The sequence below is a fragment of the Cololabis saira genome, chromosome 17 (genome assembly GCF_033807715.1).
Source record: "Cololabis saira isolate AMF1-May2022 chromosome 17, fColSai1.1, whole genome shotgun sequence".
Lineage (NCBI taxonomy): Eukaryota > Metazoa > Chordata > Actinopteri > Beloniformes > Belonidae > Cololabis > Cololabis saira.
Window position 1 is genome coordinate 15,230,251 of NC_084603.1, and position 17,881 is coordinate 15,248,131.

Below are 17,881 nucleotides of genomic sequence, written 5' to 3' on the forward strand. Positions count from 1 at the left end.
CACAACGTTATAAACTATCCTTACAATCTTCCTCTCTTTTTGTTTCAAGGCATTTTTTTTTTGGTTTCATGGGGTCCTTAAATAATTCATTCTTGTATTGTTTTTTCTTTTTGTTAACGAGACCGTAGAATTGTAGCTTTCTAAGAACCGATTCATGTTCCTTTTGTTAGATTTCTTGTTTTTTAATTGGACGGGCAACTGCTGTGCCTCCAGGGCCTCATTTGAACTACAATATAAATTGTAATTTGTGGTTTTAGCTGGCATGTCTGTTTAAAAATGTTAGCTCTTTGAACCTCTGCTCAAGCCTGTTGAGCTTTGCTTTCCGTGTTGTAACGCAGGAACACCGTTTATGTTTTTAATCACTGTGCATTGTATTTACGAGACATCTGAGAACAATGACGGACATGCAAGTGGCTGCGGAGGAGACAGATTTACTGCGAGTTGCTCGGATGCTGGGAATATCCCTGTAAATGAGATGAAAGAGCAGCAAATGAAAGGATTCAGTGTCTGGAAAGATAATAATGGAAACTAAATGAGGAAAAATGAGGTTCCTGATGGTGCAACAATTAAATGCAGAGTTGTTTCAGATTGTTTCTGCAATTTCCGTCGTGGGGAACGGTGCCTTAGAGGGAATTGCAAGTGATTAACAGAAAAGGCAACAGACCTCCAGCTTTTAAATGCACCTTTATGTCTTTGTATTGGGATAAATTTGCCTCCTTAATTGTAAGTCTTAAATTTAAATGATGTCATTTTCTCTCTGAGATTATTTTTTCCGCCACATCTAAGTTGTATGTTTTTCTCATGTTTTTTCTCATCCTTAATCTTTACCAAAGATAAAATGGTTTTGTGCTACATTGTCATTCATAAATAGGGTTTTGTACTTTCCGTTATGTGGACATTATCACGGCCAACGCGATTCAAGACAGGAATCACATTTAGGTAGATATGTGCAGTGTTTTTATTAAGTTACATTTTGCTGTAAAACTTGCATGAACATTTATCTTCATGACCAACAATATTACAATAAAACTTAGAACTGCCGTCAAGCCTCTGTTATGCTCACCTCTCTGATCTGTGATTCATTTCTCTGCCTTAGAAGCAAGTTTAAAGAAAATGGAAGAGGTAAATTTACAAAAGTCTTAGCTGGTTTACCATTATAAATACCTTCATTGAGATCAAATTGGAAATAGAGATAATTTTGCAGCAGGTAGACCGATAAATTGGTTCCCTGATTGTTAGCCATTTAAAAAAAATAATTGACATCGACTCAGCTGACCTCTGTAGATAAAACCACAGAACGATTGATATTAAGTGACACAACAAGAAAATGTCAGTATTTAGTGTAAACTTCCTCAGAACCAAGTTTAACCTTAGTAAGGAGACTGATGGTTCATGTCATGTTAATTATAATAGATACTCTTTAATAAATAGCATAGCAAGCAACATATAGTCAATGATTCATCAATTACAGTATAAACATAAACAGGAGGGGATTTTGTTGCAGGTGCCTTTTGGTTTTCAGTGAACAAAAACGATGACGAGGAAAAACACGAGACGGCACCAGACCAGGGACATACATACATACATACATTAAACCAAGATATAAATGTTTCTTACACACACTGTATATCCTGGTAATCAGAATCAGACTATTGATTCCTGTTTGGAAAGTCCTGTTACATCAGGCAAAGATATGATTGTTTCTCTACTTGCTTTTATTTGGATCTGCCAGTACCTGCTTTTCCCCAGTAACTGTTCTGTCCTTTTGTCAAATATAAATGCAAAATAAAACTGAAAAATGTGAACTGTACTGTTATTAGTCTATGCACGTTAGATCATTAGTATTCAGACAACTTTATTAATCCCTTTGGAAGGTTCCCTCGGGGAAATGGACATCTCCGTCTCACTCACACAGCACTGTCATATACAAAAACCAAGAAAGGAGAAATAAAACACCCCAAAAACCAACACCCATATAAAAGATAAATAAAAGATAAATATAATTATATGAATAGAAAAGAAAAGAAATAAAAGAAAATAGAATAAAAATACAGTACAGACCAAAGGTTTGGACACATTTCCCCATTTGTTTGAATGAGAAGGTGTGTCCAAACTTTTGGTCTGTACTGTATATGTGCACAAAGTTAATGCACAAAGTTATAGCACTGCAGAAAGTAGCAGCAGTAAGTAACATTAAGAACTACACAGCGACATCTAGTGTTGATTTAGGTGAGTAAAGCTGATTCTACCGGAGTATCTGTGCTCTTCCATGATTATGTCTCCAAAAGAAGTTGTAAATCAGTTCAAATCAGTCCAGTGTCTTCAAATGACCAAATTACAATAATCTAAAAATAAAGGAAACACATGTGTATGCGTGTAAGCATTTATGTGTGTGTGTGTGTGTGTGTGTGTGTGTGTGTGTGTGTGTGTGTGTGTGTGTGTGTGTGTGTGTGTGTGTGTGTGTGTGTGTGTGTGTGTGTGTGTGTGTGTGTGTGTCTGTGTGTGTGTGTGTGTGTGTGTGTGTGTGTGTGTGTGTGTGTGTGTGTGTATGTGTGTGTGTGTGTGTGTGTTTGTATGTATATGTGTGTATATGTGTGTAAGCAGTACTCGAGTTGTAAAATAAAATCAGGGGGGATGGTGGATTTTATCATATGGGGACAGATAATTTGTGTTGATTACAAATAATATAATATATTACAAATAATAGCACTGACCAAAACACCTGCAGAAATACTGCAGGAATGACATAGCAGCAGTTAAATGCAGCCTTCTGTAAGCTTTAAATATCAACTGGGCTTACATCAAATACATCAAAACACAACAATAAAAAACAGTTTTCTGAACTTATCAATATGATTCTCTCCTTCACAGGATAAGTAAAATGGATCACTGCAAAAACTCAAAATCTTAACAAGAATATTTGTCTTATTTCTAGTTAAAATGTCTCATTTTAGTAAAAAAAAATCTCAGTACACTTAAAACAAGACTCATCACTGGAAAAAACAACAATTTTCACTTGTTTCAAGTAGATTTTCACTTGAAATAAGTAGAAAAATCTGCCAGTAGAACAAGATTTTTTTTGCTTGTAATGAGAAGATAAATCTTGTCCCACTGGCAGATTTTTCTACTTATTTCAAGTGAAAATGTACTTGAAACAGGTGAAAATTGTCAGATAAGTTATTTTTCTGGTGATGACTCTAAATGTTGAAATAGCAGTAAAACCACATTCATTGATGAAATGACATAAGGGATGGAAAGGAGGGATGGCAGTTTTACAGGGGGGATGATTTTGACCGTTTTTATTTCAGGGGGGATCCCATCCCGACCCTCATCCCCCCTCATCCCCCCTCAACTCGAGTACGGATTATAGAGGTCTAATTGATCTCAATTGTATACGTTTATCTTAATGGCTATGTATGAATAAACTAAACTTGACACTTGAAACTTGAAACCTGGTCCTGGTCTTGGTCTCGGTTTAAATCTTGACTACAGGTCTAGTAAGGAGGCTGCCAGTAGTCTGTATAGGACTGTCTCAGAAAATTTGAATATTGTGATAAAGTTCTTTATTTTCCGTAATGCAATTAAAAAAACAAAAAGGTCATACATTCTGGATTCATTACAAATCAATTTAAATATTGCAAGCCTTTTATTATTTTAATATTGCTGATTATGGTTTACAGTTTAAGATTAAGATTCCAAGAATATTCTAATATTTTGAGATAGGATATTTGAGTTTTCTTAAGCTGTAAGCCATGATCAGCAATATGAAAATAATAAAAGGCTTACAATATTTCAGTTGATTTGTAATGAATCCAGAATGTATGACATTTTTGCATTACAGAAAATAAAGGACTTTATCACAATATTCTAATTTTCTGAGACAGTCCTGTATGTGAGGTTGTTGCTCCAGTCCTCCAGGTGGAGGCGCTGTTGGAGCAGGAAAATACAGTATATTTTAATTTAAATCTATAAGATTTAAGATTTAAATCAATAAAACTGCAATAAGAATATGTTTTATTGTGACATTAGAAGAAAAGGGGAGTGTAAAAAGACTGAGTTTCGCTGTTTTACTCAGGCTGCACTGCAGCGTCTATTCACAGGCGCGATCCCACTACTGAGCGGCACGGGGGCTTTGACCTGCTCCGTTTCCGACCTGGGCCGATGCACCCCTCCTTAGACGACCTGGTGGTCCCGGGCTTCCCCAGGAGCACCATATCGATACCGAACTTAGTGCGGACACCCGATCGGCATAGTCCACTGCAGCTCAGAGCTCCTGAGCTCAAACGATCCGCCAGCCTCAGCCCCCCAGTAGCTTGGATTACAGGCGCGCGCCACCGCACCCGGCAAGGAGAAGAAGCTGTTATAGGAGTTTTATCTCTGAACAAGATGACGTCACACCAGGTAATAGTGACATCTGCTGGTGAACATGGAGAATTGTTTTTTCTGTTTTTTTTTTTTTGTTTTTTGTTTTTAATATTCTTATTAGTACCTTAATGAGCACCCTCAACTGTATCATTATCCTGCAAAAACGTTTTATCAAAATGATTACATTTTCCAATAGACTTACTAGATCCACCCCATTGTTCCATAGTGGTCATGGTCATAGCGGGTTTCTTTTATTTGGAACAAATCCCGAATGCAGTTTGGAAGCAGTTTCTGCTGGGCTTTAAAGGCAAATAAAACAGTTTTCTGCTCTAATATATCATGGGATTTTGTAATATATGTTGTATATTTATTAGGTATGTAGCATATATATATTTATAGGGATATTTATGTAGTTTATATAGTGTATATTTATATAGATTTATATATTTGTATTTTCTATATATTGATATAATATTTATATTTTCTATATACTTATATGGATAATTATGTAGTAATAGATATTTTTACGTAGTATTTATATAGACTATATTTATATGGATATTGTGTAGATATAATAATAGCAATAATGTAAATTCCTAGTAATAAAGGGGTAGGAACTAGGAAAAAGTGTACACTTCTTCCTACTCCTTTTTTCGAACCTATGTGCATATGAAGATGTTACTGTTTATTTATGTATTTATTTATTTTTTATATACATGTTCGAAATACATTCATTCATTCTTCATTCAAAAACAACTCCCCATGTTCACCAGCAGATGTCACTATTACCTGGTGTGTCGTCATCTTATTCAGAGTTAAAGCACCCATGGGTGCGTCCTCCCATTGCCGGGTGCGGTGGCGCGAATAGACGCTGCAGTGCAGCCTGAGTAAAACAGCGAAACTCAGTCTTTTTACACTCCCTCTACTCTTGGAACAACCACCGTCCTCACCTTGATTATTATTAACATTTCGGATTGACAGAGCACTGCAGTTTTTAAATAATAGAATTAAACCTCAACTTGCCTAATAAATTGTGCACACAGTGTAGATGAATACTTTGTAGTAGTGTGTATACTGTACTTTTTTTTTTGACACTTTTATTTTGTTGCCATTGATGAATATATAGACATTAAGATAGTGCATTTAGTGAACGCTCGAATGCTAGATTACTTTTTCTCACTCTTCTTTCTGTTTCCCACAGGTTTGGTTGATGTGCACAGAGGATATTGCTAGAGGATATTGTAATAAAGCCAACTTTTATACCAGATACGCCTCTTTTTTCAAATTGTTCCTGTTTGGAGAAGTCAGAGTGGGTCAAACACTACACTGATGAAATATTAAAGGTTTTAGGGCCCGTCCTGCCCCTTAGCAGGAAATCGCGTCAGGCACTTTTCAGAGTATTCTAATAAAATATATGCTCATATTCTCTGTAAGTGTGTAAAAGGAGCTTGTGTTCCACTGTAAGAAATGTAAGACATTTGTTCTGCTGTCCGAATGCTGGAATATAGTCTCTGTTAAATAAATTGTTCTTCCGTAATGCCAAACATATTCTTCTGTGATTTAAGAGCCTTCATACATTGTCTTTTAATTATTTTACTTGTTCTCACAGACAGACACTTGCTCTTGTTGTCACATTCATCATTTAAATACGTGAGATTGTATTTGTGTGTGATTCCTCCCCAGCAGACTGCTGCATAAAACAACACACTGACCACAGACTGGTAAACATCTGCAGCATCGTACTACAGATGTCAATATATCTGATCATAAAATATATCTGAAAACCATAATTTATCATTGTCCAATGTAAGTGAGTATTAATAAATCGCGTACAGTAATCTCATGTAGCTACACAAGAGATACATTGCACCAGATTACAGTTCAGTTGCTAATTTATCTGCAATCCATGAAGCAAAGTTTTCCCTCCCCCCAAAATAACACAGAAAAACTTGTCTAATTACGCTTTTAGTTGTCCTCCAGCCATTCAATACACGTAACTGACATTGATGTATTGATATATCAGTTGTAAATGTATTAGTATATTATTATTATTATATTTTTTATTTTTATATTAGTTAATATTTATTTCGGTCAATCACAAACATAAAAATCAACGAACAAGATAACACAGGTTTTTCCCCGGTCAACATTGTGATTATTTTGACCGAAAAGGTCTGGGCTTGAAGCATATAAGCTTATCTTGCCCACCTTTTAACATAATAGAATATACAAAAAGAACAAATGAAGTATCATGAGACTACACAAAATAATAATAATAATAGTAATTATAATAACAATAATGACGATAATAATAATAATAATAATAATAATAATAATAATAATAATAATAATAATAATAATAATAATAATAATAATAAATAATAGCTTAAATAACTGTAATAATAGTAATAATAATGATAATAATAATGTTGATAGCTCTAAAAAACTCTGAAATTTAGGTTGTCATTTCATCTCATGCATGTGTACATTCAGCTTTGTTTGCTTATTGTGCTTATATATATGTGTCCATTACCTTTGAATAATATATTGTATGCAGTCATCACTGGAAAAAACAACAATTTTCACCGGTTTCAAGTAGATTTTCACTTAAAATAAGTAGAAAAATCTGCCAGTGGAACAATATTTTTTTGCTTGTAATGAGAAGATAAATCTTGTCCCACTGGCAGATTTTTCTACTTATTTCAAGTGAAAATTACTTGAAACAGGTGAAAATTGTCAAATAAGTTTTTTTTCTTGTGTTATTTTTCTGGTGATGACTCTAAATGTTGAAATAGCAGTAAAACCACATTCATTGATGAAATGACATAAGGGATGGAAAGGGGGGGTGGCAGTTTTACAGGGGGATGATTTGGACCGTTTTTATTTCTTTTATTTTTCTTTTATTTTTCTTTTATTACGCATTATTTTAATATTTACCGTTAAAAGCGACCCCACTGCTGTCTGTCCCATGACGTCACATGACAGCTTTGTTCTGGAACTTTTGGGGCTGACGTGAACCACGTGACCGTTCCGGCGGCGAGATCAAAAGTTCCACCGCTCCGTCTGAACGTCATAGAGTGACGTCATAGACGTCAGTCGGAGGCTATAAATACCAGGTGGTGTTCTGATTTCGAATTATTGCGTTTGACAAGCAACTTGTTATGAACTGTTGGTCGAAACAACAATTTACAACTGAGAAAATACTTCTGAAAATTTGATTACACTAACTCATACACGATGTTCCACTTACCTTTGTTAATCGTGGAAGTAGCTGGCAAACTGAAACTGAGAGAAAGACTTAATAGCATTGGGATTGTGTACGAACCCGAGGTTCGTCCGCCCGCCACCATTGATGAGTTTACCGGATTTCCAATAGAGAATGAAGGGTGCAATGCACAAAATGAGAAGGAGGAAAAAGCTTTGCTGAAAGCAGAAAAAAAGGACTTGGAAGAACAAATAAGACACTTGGATTCCAGACGGCAAAATCTGGATCTAGAAAAGACTGAAATGAAACAAATTATTGTGGAAATGGTGGAAATTCAGAAAAAAATGGAGAGTGAAAGTGAAAGAAAACTGGAGGGAGACTGTAAAGAACATGAGGAAAAGATGAAAATGCTGCAGCAGCGGTCCACTGATTTGGATGAAAAATATATGTTAATGGAAGAGACAAAAAGAGATATTGAACAAATCAAACTAGAAAATGAGAAAGAGAAAAGTGATTTGATGGAGCAGAAGAAAATATTGGACCTGGAGCAAAGAAAAGTCTGTGACATCAAACTGAAACTGCAGAAAGTCTGTGAAGAACTAGAAGAGGTAAATAAAACAATTGAAATGAAGAAAACTCTGATGCAGCAATCAAAAGTCAAAGAGGAGGAAATTATGAAGGAACTAATAGCAGAAAACAAGAGTTTGCAGCAACAGCTGGAAAATATGGAGAACGACGGGAAACAGCTGGAAGAGGAAAAGGAAAAGTTGCAACAGATTAAGTTAATTATAGAGGTACAGGTGACAAACCTGGAGCAGCAGTGCATCGATTTAGAGGGTGAAAAGAAACATTTTGAAGAGTTTCAGAGAAACTTTGAAATGGAGAAAACTCTAATGGAGCAAGGAAAGGAAAATCTGCAACTGGAGAAAAGAGAAATGGATGAGATGAAGATTAAAATGGAGGAAGGTCTTCAACAACTGCTGGCAGTGAATGAAAATATGCTGCAGTTAGAGGATGAAAAATATAAGTTAATTGAAGAGGCAAAAAGAGATATTGAACAAATCAAACTAGAAAATGAGAAAGAGAAAAGTGATTTGATGGAGCGGAAGAAAAAAATGGACCTAGACGAAATAAACATCTGTGAAATTAAAATAAAACTGCAGGAAGACCGTAAAGAACTTCAGGTACAGGTGACAAACCTGGAACAACAGTGCATCGATTTAGAGGGTGAAAAGAAACAATTTGAAGAGTTTCAGAGAAACTTTGAAATTGAGAAAACTCTAATGGAGCAAGGAAAGGAAAATTTGCAACTGGAGAAAAGAGAAATGGATGAGATGAAGATTAAAATGGAGGAAGGTCTTGAACAACTGCAGGCAGTGAATGAAAATATGCTGCAGTTAGAGGATGAAAAATATCAGTTAAAAAGAGATATTGAACAAATCAAGCTAGAATATGAGAAAGAGAAAAGTGATTTGATGGAGCAGAAGAAAAGATTGGACCTGGAGGAAAGAAACGTCTGTGACATCAAACTGAAACTGCAGGAAGACCGTGAAGAACTTCAGGTACAGGTGACAAACCTGGAGCAGCAGTGCAACGATTTAGAGGGTGAAAAGAAACAATTTGAAGAGTTTCAGAGAAACTTTGAAATGGAGAAAACTCTAATGGAGCAAGGAAAGGAAAATCTGCAAATTGAGAAAAGAGAAATGAATGAGATGAAGATTAAAATGGAGGAAGGTCTTCAACAACTGCTGGCAGTGAACGAAAATATGCTGCAGTTAGAGGATGAAAAATATAAGTTAATTGAAGAGGCAAAAAGAGATATGGAACAAATCAAACTAGAAAATGAGAAAGAGAAAAGTGATTTGATGGAGCGGAAGAAAAAATTGGACCTGGACGAAAGAAACATCTGTGAAATTAAAATTAAACTGGAGGAAGACTGTAAAGAACATGAGGGAAAGATGAAAACGCTGCAGCAGCGGTCCACTGATTTGGATGAAAAATATATGTTAATTGAAGAGACACAAACAGATATTGAAAAAATCAAACTAGAAAATGAGAAAGAGAAAGGTGATTTGATCGAGCAGAAGAAAAGATTGGACCTGGAGGAAAGAAACGTCTGTGACATCAAACTGAAATTGCAGGAAGACCGTGAAGAACTTCAGGTACAGGTGACAAACCTGGAGCAGCAGTGCATCGATTTAGAGGGTGAAAAGAAAGAATTTGAAGAGTTTCAGAGAAACTTTGAAATGGAGAAAACTCTAATGGAGCAAGGAATGGAAAATCTGCAACTTAAGAAAAGAGAAATGGATGAGATGAAGATTAAATTGGAGGAAGGTCTTGAACAACTGCAGGAAGTGAATGAAAATATGCTTCAGCAGATCTTAAATTTAACGGATGAAAAATATGAGTTAATGGAAGAGACAAAAAGAGATATTAAACGAAACAAACTAGAAAATGAGAAAGAGAAAAGTGATTTGATGGAGCTGAGGAAAACATTGTACCCGGAGGAAAGAAAAGTCTCTGGCTTCAAACTGAAACTGCAGAAACTGAGGCAGGTCTTCAACAAGTGCAGTTAGAAAATGAAAAGATGGCACAGCATAAAGTTAGAGGATGAAAAATATGAGTTTATTGAATAGACAAAAAGAGATACTGAAAAAATGAAACTAGAAAGTCTGTGACATCAAACTGAAACTGCAGAAAGACCGTGAAGAACTAGAAGAGGAAAATAAACAATTTGAAGAGGTAAATAAAACAAATGAAATGGAGAAATGCGGTTTTCGTCCCGGCCGTGGAACACTGGACCAGCTCTACACCCTCTGCAGGGTGCTCGAGGGTTCATGGGAATTTGCCCAACCAGTCTACATGTGTTTTGTGGATCTGGAGAAGGCATTTGACCGTGTCCCTCGTGTTCTGTGGGGGGTGCTGAGTGAGTATGGAGTCCGGGGCCCTCTATTAAGGGCTGTCCGGTCTCTGTATGATCGGAGCAGGAGTTTGGTTAGCATTGCCGGCAGTAGGTCAAACTTGTTCCCGGTGTATGTTGGACTCCGGCAGGGCTGTCCTTTGTCACCGGTCCTGTTCATAATTTTTATGGACAGGATTTCTAGGCGCAGCCAGAAGCCGGAGGGGATCCGGTTTGGGAGCCACAGGATTTCATCTCTGCTTTTTGCAGATGATGTTGTCCTGTTGGCTTCTTCGGACCGGGACCTTCAGCATGTGCTGGGGCGGTTTGAGGCCGAGTGCGACGCGGCAGGGATGAGAATCAGCACCTCCAAGACCGAGGCCATGGTTCTCCATCGGGAAAGGGTGGCGTGCCTTCTCCGGGTGGGTGGAGAAGTCCTGCCTCAGGTGGAGGAGTTCAAGTATCTCGGGATCTTGTTCACGAGTGAGGGAACGATGGAGCGGGAGATTGACAGACGGATCGGTGCAGCGTCCGCAGTTATGCGGTCGATGTACTGGACCGTTGTGGTGAAGAAGGAGCTGAGCCGAAAGGAGAAGCTCTCGATTTACCGGTCAATCTACGCACCTACCCTCGCCTATGGTCATGAACTTTGGGTAGTGACCGAAAGGACAAGATCGCGGATACAAGCGGCCGAGATGAGTTTCCTCCGCAGGGCGGCTGGACGCTCCCTTAGAGATAGGGTGAGGAGTTCGGTCACCCGGGAGGAGCTCGGAGTCGAGCCGCTGCTCCTTCACATTGAGAGTAGTCAGCTGAGGTGGCTTGGACATCTGTACCGGATCCTCCTGGATGCCTCCCTAGGGAGGTGTTCCAGGCATGTCCCACCGGGAGGAGACCCCGGGGAAGACCCAGGACACGCCGGAGAGACTATGTCTCTCGGCTGGCCTGGGAACGCCTTGGACTCCCTTCGGAGGAGCTGGAGGAAGAGCTGGAGGAAGAGCTGGAGGAAGTGTCTGGGGTGAAGGAAGTCTGGGCATCCCTGCTGAGGCTGCTGCCCCCACGACCCGGGAACGGACAAGCGGAAGAAGATGAGTGAGTGAGTGAGAAATGGAGAAAACTCTGATGCAGAAATCAAAAGTCAAAGAGGAGGAAATTATGAAGGAACTAATAGCAGAAAACAAGAGTTTGCAGCAACAGCTGTAAAATATGGAGAACGACGGGAAACAGCTGGAAGAGCAAAAGGAAAAGTTGCAACTGGAGAAAAGTGAAATTAATGAGGTAAAGATTAAAATGGATAAAAGTCTCCAAGAACTACAGACGGAGAAGGAAAATATGCTGCAGCAGATGTTAAACTTAGAGGATGAAAAATATAAGTTAATTGAAGAGACGAAAAGAGATACTGAAAAAATGAAACTAGAAAAGGAGAAAGAGAAAACTGATTTGATGGAGCAGAAGAAAAAATTGGACCTGGACGAAAGAAACATCTGTGAAATTAAAATAAAATTGGAGGAAGACTGTAAAGAACATGAGGGAAAGATGAAAAAGCTGCAGCAGCGGCCCACTAATTTGGCTGAAAAATATGTTAATTGAAGAGACAAAAAGAGATATTAAACAAATAAAACTAGAAAATGAGGAAGAGAAAAGGGATTTGATCGAGCAGAAGAAAAAATTGGACCTGGACGAAAGAAACATCTGTGAAATTAAAATAAAATTGGAGGAAGACTGTAAAGAACATGAGGGAAAGATGAAAAAGCTGCAGCAGCGGCCCACTAATTTGGCTGAAAAATATGTTAATTGAAGAGACAAAAAGAGATATTAAACAAATAAAACTAGAAAATGAGGAAGAGAAAAGGGATTTGATCGAGCAGAAGAAAAGATTGGACCTGGAGGAAAGAAACGTATCTCTTATCCCCTCCTTGAACCGCCACCTTACTGTGGTGGAGGGGTTTGTGTGCCCGAGTGATCCTAGGAGCTATGTTGTCTGGGGCATTAGGCCCCTGGTAGGGTCTCCCATGGCAAACAGGTCCTAGGTGACGGGCCAGACTAAGAGCGGTTCACAAGCTTGCTATGAAGAAGGAAACATCAAGGACAGTTACGTCGCCCGGATCAGCGTCACCGGGGCCCCGCCCTGGAGCCAGGCCTGGGGTTGGGGCTCGTTGGCGAGCGCCTGGTGGCCGGGTCTTTGCCCGTGGGACCCAGCTGGGCTCAGCCTGAAACGGCAACGTGGGCCCGCCTTCCCGTAGGCCCACCACCCGCAGGAAGGACCATGGCAGGCCGGTGCCATGTGGACTGGGTAGCAGTCGTGGCGGGGTGCCTCGACGACCCAATCAGCGGACTAAAACCCTCACAGTGGGGACATGGAATGTCACCTCGCTGGGGGGGAAGGAGCAGGAGCTTGTGCGTGAGGCTGAGAGATACCGGCTAGAGATAGTCGGGCTCACCTCCATACATAGCTTGGGCTCTGGAACCCAGCTCCTTGACGTTGTCCTGTTGGCTTCAGCATGTGCTGGGGCGGTTTGCGGCCGAGTGCAACGCGGCAGGAATGAGAATCAGCACCTCCAAGACCGAGGCCATGGTTCTCCACCGGGAAAGGGTGGCGTGCCTTCTCCGGGTGGGTGGGGAAGTCCTGCCTCAGGTGGAGGAGTTCAAGTATCTCGGGGTCTTGTTCACGAGTGAGGGAACGATGGAGCGGGAGATTGACAGACGGATCGGTGCAGCGTCCGCAGTTATGCGGTCGATGTACCGGACCGTCGTGGTGAAGAAGGAGCTGAGTCGAAAGGCGAAGCTCTCGATTTACCGGTCAATCTACGCACCTACCCTCACCTATGGTCATGAACTTTGGGTAGTGACCGAAAGGACAAGATCGCGGATACAAGCGGCCGAGATGAGTTTCCTCCGCAGGGTGGCTGGACGCTCCCTTAGAGATAGGGTGAGGAGTTCGGTCACCCGGGAGGAGCTCAGAGTCGAGCCGCTACTCCTTCACATTGAGAGGAGTCAGCTGAGGTGGCTTGGGCATCTGTACCGGATCCTCCTGGACGCCTCCCTAGGGAGGTGTTCCAGACATGTCCCACCAGGAGGAGACTCCGGGGAAGACCCAGGACATGCTGGAGAGACTATGTCTCTTGGCTGGCCTGGGAACGCCTCGGACTCCCCTCGGAGGAGCTGGAGGAAGTGTCTGGGGTGAAGGAAGTCTGGGCATCTCTGCTGAGGCTGCTGCCCCCGCGACCCGGGAACGGACAAGCGGCGGACGATGGATGGATGGATGGATAAGTATCTCATCGCCATCATTTTTGTCCATCGTTCCTGTAGTTTCTTGTGCCGGCCCCCCTTTTTTTCTCTTTTGTGCATGTTTGCAGGCCGGAGCTTCAGGAGCTGTATGCTGGCCCGCGGCACCCCCCCCTCTGGACATCCCGTTGCTGCTTCCACCTGCCTGCTGTGTGCTGCTGACGTCCCCGACCCCCCAGTCTGGCCTTCGGCAGGAGGGTCCCCCCTTATGAGCCTGGTCCTGCTCAAGGTTTCTTCCCTCCTAAAGGGGAGTTTTTCCTTGCCACTGTTTGGCTTAAGGCTTTTCTCCCACTAGGGGAGTTTTTACCTGCCATTGTTTATGTAATAATTGCTCGGGGGTTTATGTTCATGTTCTGGGTCTCTGGAAAGATCCTAGAGACAACTTTTGTTGTATTAGACGCTATACAAATAAAATTGAATTGAAATTGAATTGAATGGATGTGTTTATTTATTTACATTATTCATCATTAATTTTGTTTAGTGGTTCAAATTGTTAACTCACAATAAGCAGGTTTCTGGTTTGAGTCCCAGCAGGAGTCTTTCTGTCAGGGGTTTACATGCTCTCCCTGTGCTTGCACAGACTATCTCCAGATACTCTGTTTTCCTCCCCCAGAACATGTATGTATGTTATAACTTCTTAATACATTGATGGATGGCTTATATATTTGTGTGTGTGCGGTTTATCTATTTACATCACATTCATTTCTAAATTATCCACCACTAGCATGGTGAGTCTACCTCAGAGAATGGAGATAAGTTATAACCCAAATGTATAAATGTTAGTGGTATCTAGAAGTCATATCTTTATCACTTCAGCTCTAGTCCTAGGTAGATAATAGAGGATCTGAAGTTATTTACTGTTATAACTCAAATCTACTACTAGCTGCGTAGCAATACAACGCGTCAGCGACGGTGTGGGCTACGCCGTAGGCACGGCGTTGTTTTGACGCAGAACCATAACTCAGCCTTAAGTCTTAAGATGAAAATATTGTTTGAAAATGTAATATTAGGACCCCAGGAAGAATAGCTACTGCATATTTGCTGTATCTAATGGTGGATCCAAATAAATAAACATTAGTTCTGTTGTATAATGGATTTAAAGTGATGCCTTTCCAAACTGAAATGATTTAAAAATTAAATCAATCCAATTAGAAGTAAACCAATTCAGGTAAAAAGTGGAATCACAAGTGACTGTGTGGCTTTAATTTATTTATTTTTTGCTGCCATAAAAAATAAAAAAAAAAACATAAACAATAATCAGATGACCCCTCTAGTTCATGAAATTAAAACTAATACACTTGCAGACCAGTGTAAAAATGATCAAATGGTGTGATTTGTCGTCTTCCTCTCATTTGACCAGTCATTACTGAATTTATTGTAACATATTGTGTAGCAGCCCTTGGAATAGAAAGAAGAGAATTCTCTAAACGGGAGCAATCACGTTTATTTCTGCTCATCTAGCACCGTGAAACTAAAAGTAATAAACAAAGGTGCATAGTTTTATACAAGATATCAACTACATGCTTAAAGATGAATGAAGAATATGCCCATCCAAATTCAATAAGCTACAATAAAGCAAATATTCACATTACATTCACAAGTTGCTAGTTTGTATTGACCAACTCAGACACAAGAAACATTGTAAATATCACAATAACACTTTGCATCACAAAGTTCACTCGAGTAACTGAAATGTCACTAATTATTTCTGTAAGAGCCATTTGTGTTGTTCTACCAAATGTGTTTATCTTTTGTTTTTGGTCAGCCTTCCGTCCACTAGCGGGAGTAGTGATACCATCAATTGGGCACGGTCTATTTTAGTTATGCCTTTCCAAACTGAAATGATTTAAAAGTTAAATCAATCCAATCAGAAATAAACAAATTCAGGTAAAAAATGGAATCACCAGACTGTGTGGCTTTAATTTATTTATTTTTTGATAGCCATAAAAAAAAAAAAAAAAACAACTGAAAGATCCACGTGTTACATTACAATACATGCAAACCAGAAACCCTGGCTAACAAATGAGATGCGAGCAAAGCTGAGAGCCAGGAATAATGCTTTCAAATCGGGCGATGCAGCAGCATCAGATCAGGCAGAGCCGATTCAGAAATAAGTGTATTGCCATGTTTGTTGGACACACACAAGGAATTTGTTGTGGTGATTGGTGCAGTACAAAGAGCAAATATATAATGAAAAGAGAGAATGTACAAGATGAGATTTTAAAGTGACGGATATGAGTCTGTACAAAAGTGACCTAGGATGTGCGTTAATGTAACACATAAGGTCAGGATTGAAGTCTTTACGTTAATGTAACGTAGAGTGGGATGGGGGGGCAGTCCGTGGTAGACGGGGGAGAGGGGGTTCCGGGGCCTTTACTGTCTAATTATGTCTTGCCGCTTTTAATGTTGATGTAAAGCACTTTGAATTAACTTGTGTTGAATTTGTGCTATACAAATAAACTTGCCTTGTCCAGGTCGAGGCGCTGTAGGAGTAGTTTCAGTTTGATGTCACCGACATTTCTTTGCTCCAGGTCCAATATTTTCTTCTACTCCATCAAATCAGTTTTCTCTTTTCTCTTTTCAGTTTTCTCTCAAGAAAGTTGATGAAATGAATGTAAACTCAAACTCAAACTTTATTTATTTATATAGCACCATTCATACATTAGGAATGCAACACATGGTGCTTTACAAGAAGAATAAAATAACAATCAAAAACAGAATTTAAAACATCCCAAACGACCCCACCCCCAACCCCCCACGCACACACACACACACACACACACACACACACACACACACACACACTCACTCTCACTCATGTGCACACACTCACACGCCCACACACACACACACACACACACAGTAAGTGGACCAGTGACATGGCTTAGCACTAACGATCCAGGTGAGGAAAACACTACCTATGGGTGGCCGTCCACACCGAGAGGCATCACCGGCCATGACCACAAAGAGCATCGCCACAGAGACCCCCCCAACCCGGACAGACCAGGGCAGACCCCACATAGAAGGTGGAGTCCCACCCCCAGCTACCCAGGCCTGAGGGATCCCCATGACGACACCCCCATGGGCAGAGCAGGCACACCTCCCAGTGTGGACGACCCCCCTGAGGAAACACTGGAGCTAAAAACTAAAAGATAAAAAGAAAGTAAAAAATGCCTATGAGTGTAAAATTTTAGAAAAATCAATAAATAGATGAAAAGACTAGGTAAATGAGATCAGATAAAAGCCAAACTAAAAAGGTGTGTCCGGAGCCTCCTTTTAAAAATATCAACGTTCTCTGGCAGGCTGTTCCATAGATAAGGGCCATAATGGCTGAATGCAGCCTCACCGTGGGTTTTGGTCCCGGTTCGGGGAATGGTTAAAAGGCCGGTGCCAGAGGACCTCAGGGTCCGCGAGGGTTGATACAATAAAAGCAGGTCAGATAGATAAGATGGCCCAAGACCGTTAAGACACTTAAAAACCAGTAAAAAATGTATGAGTGTGTGTGAAGCAGCAGAGTGGTGTAATTAGTGTTTTTCTCCAGGCGGAGGCACTGTAGGAGCAGGAAAGTACAGTTGTTTTTTTAATATAAAACGACAGAAAAGCAGTCATAAAGAGATAAAAGACGTGGTGTTGGAGCTGGTGTGTTGTGACGGTGGTTGTTCCAAGACTAGAGGGAGTGTAAAAAGACTGAGTCTCGCTGTTTTACTCAGGCTGCACTGCAGCGTCTATTCACAGGCGCGATCCCACTACTGAGCTGCACGGGGGATTTGACCTGCTCCGTTTCCGACCTGGGCCGATGCACCCCTCCTTAGATGACCTGGTGGTCCCGGGCTTCCCCAGGAGCACCATATTGATACCGAACTTAGTGCGGACACCCGATCGGCATAGTCCACTGCAGCTCAGAGCTCCTGAGCTCAAACGATCCGCCAGCCTCCGCCCCCCAGTAGCTTGGATTACAGGCACGCGCCACCGCACCCGGCGATGGGAGGAGGATTTATAGGAGTTTTATCTCTGAACAAGATGACGACACACCAGGTAACAGTGACATCTGCTGGTGAACATGGAGAGTTGTTTTTGAATAAATGAATTTAGTTCGAACATGTACAGGACTAATCCCAGTCCAATGTTGA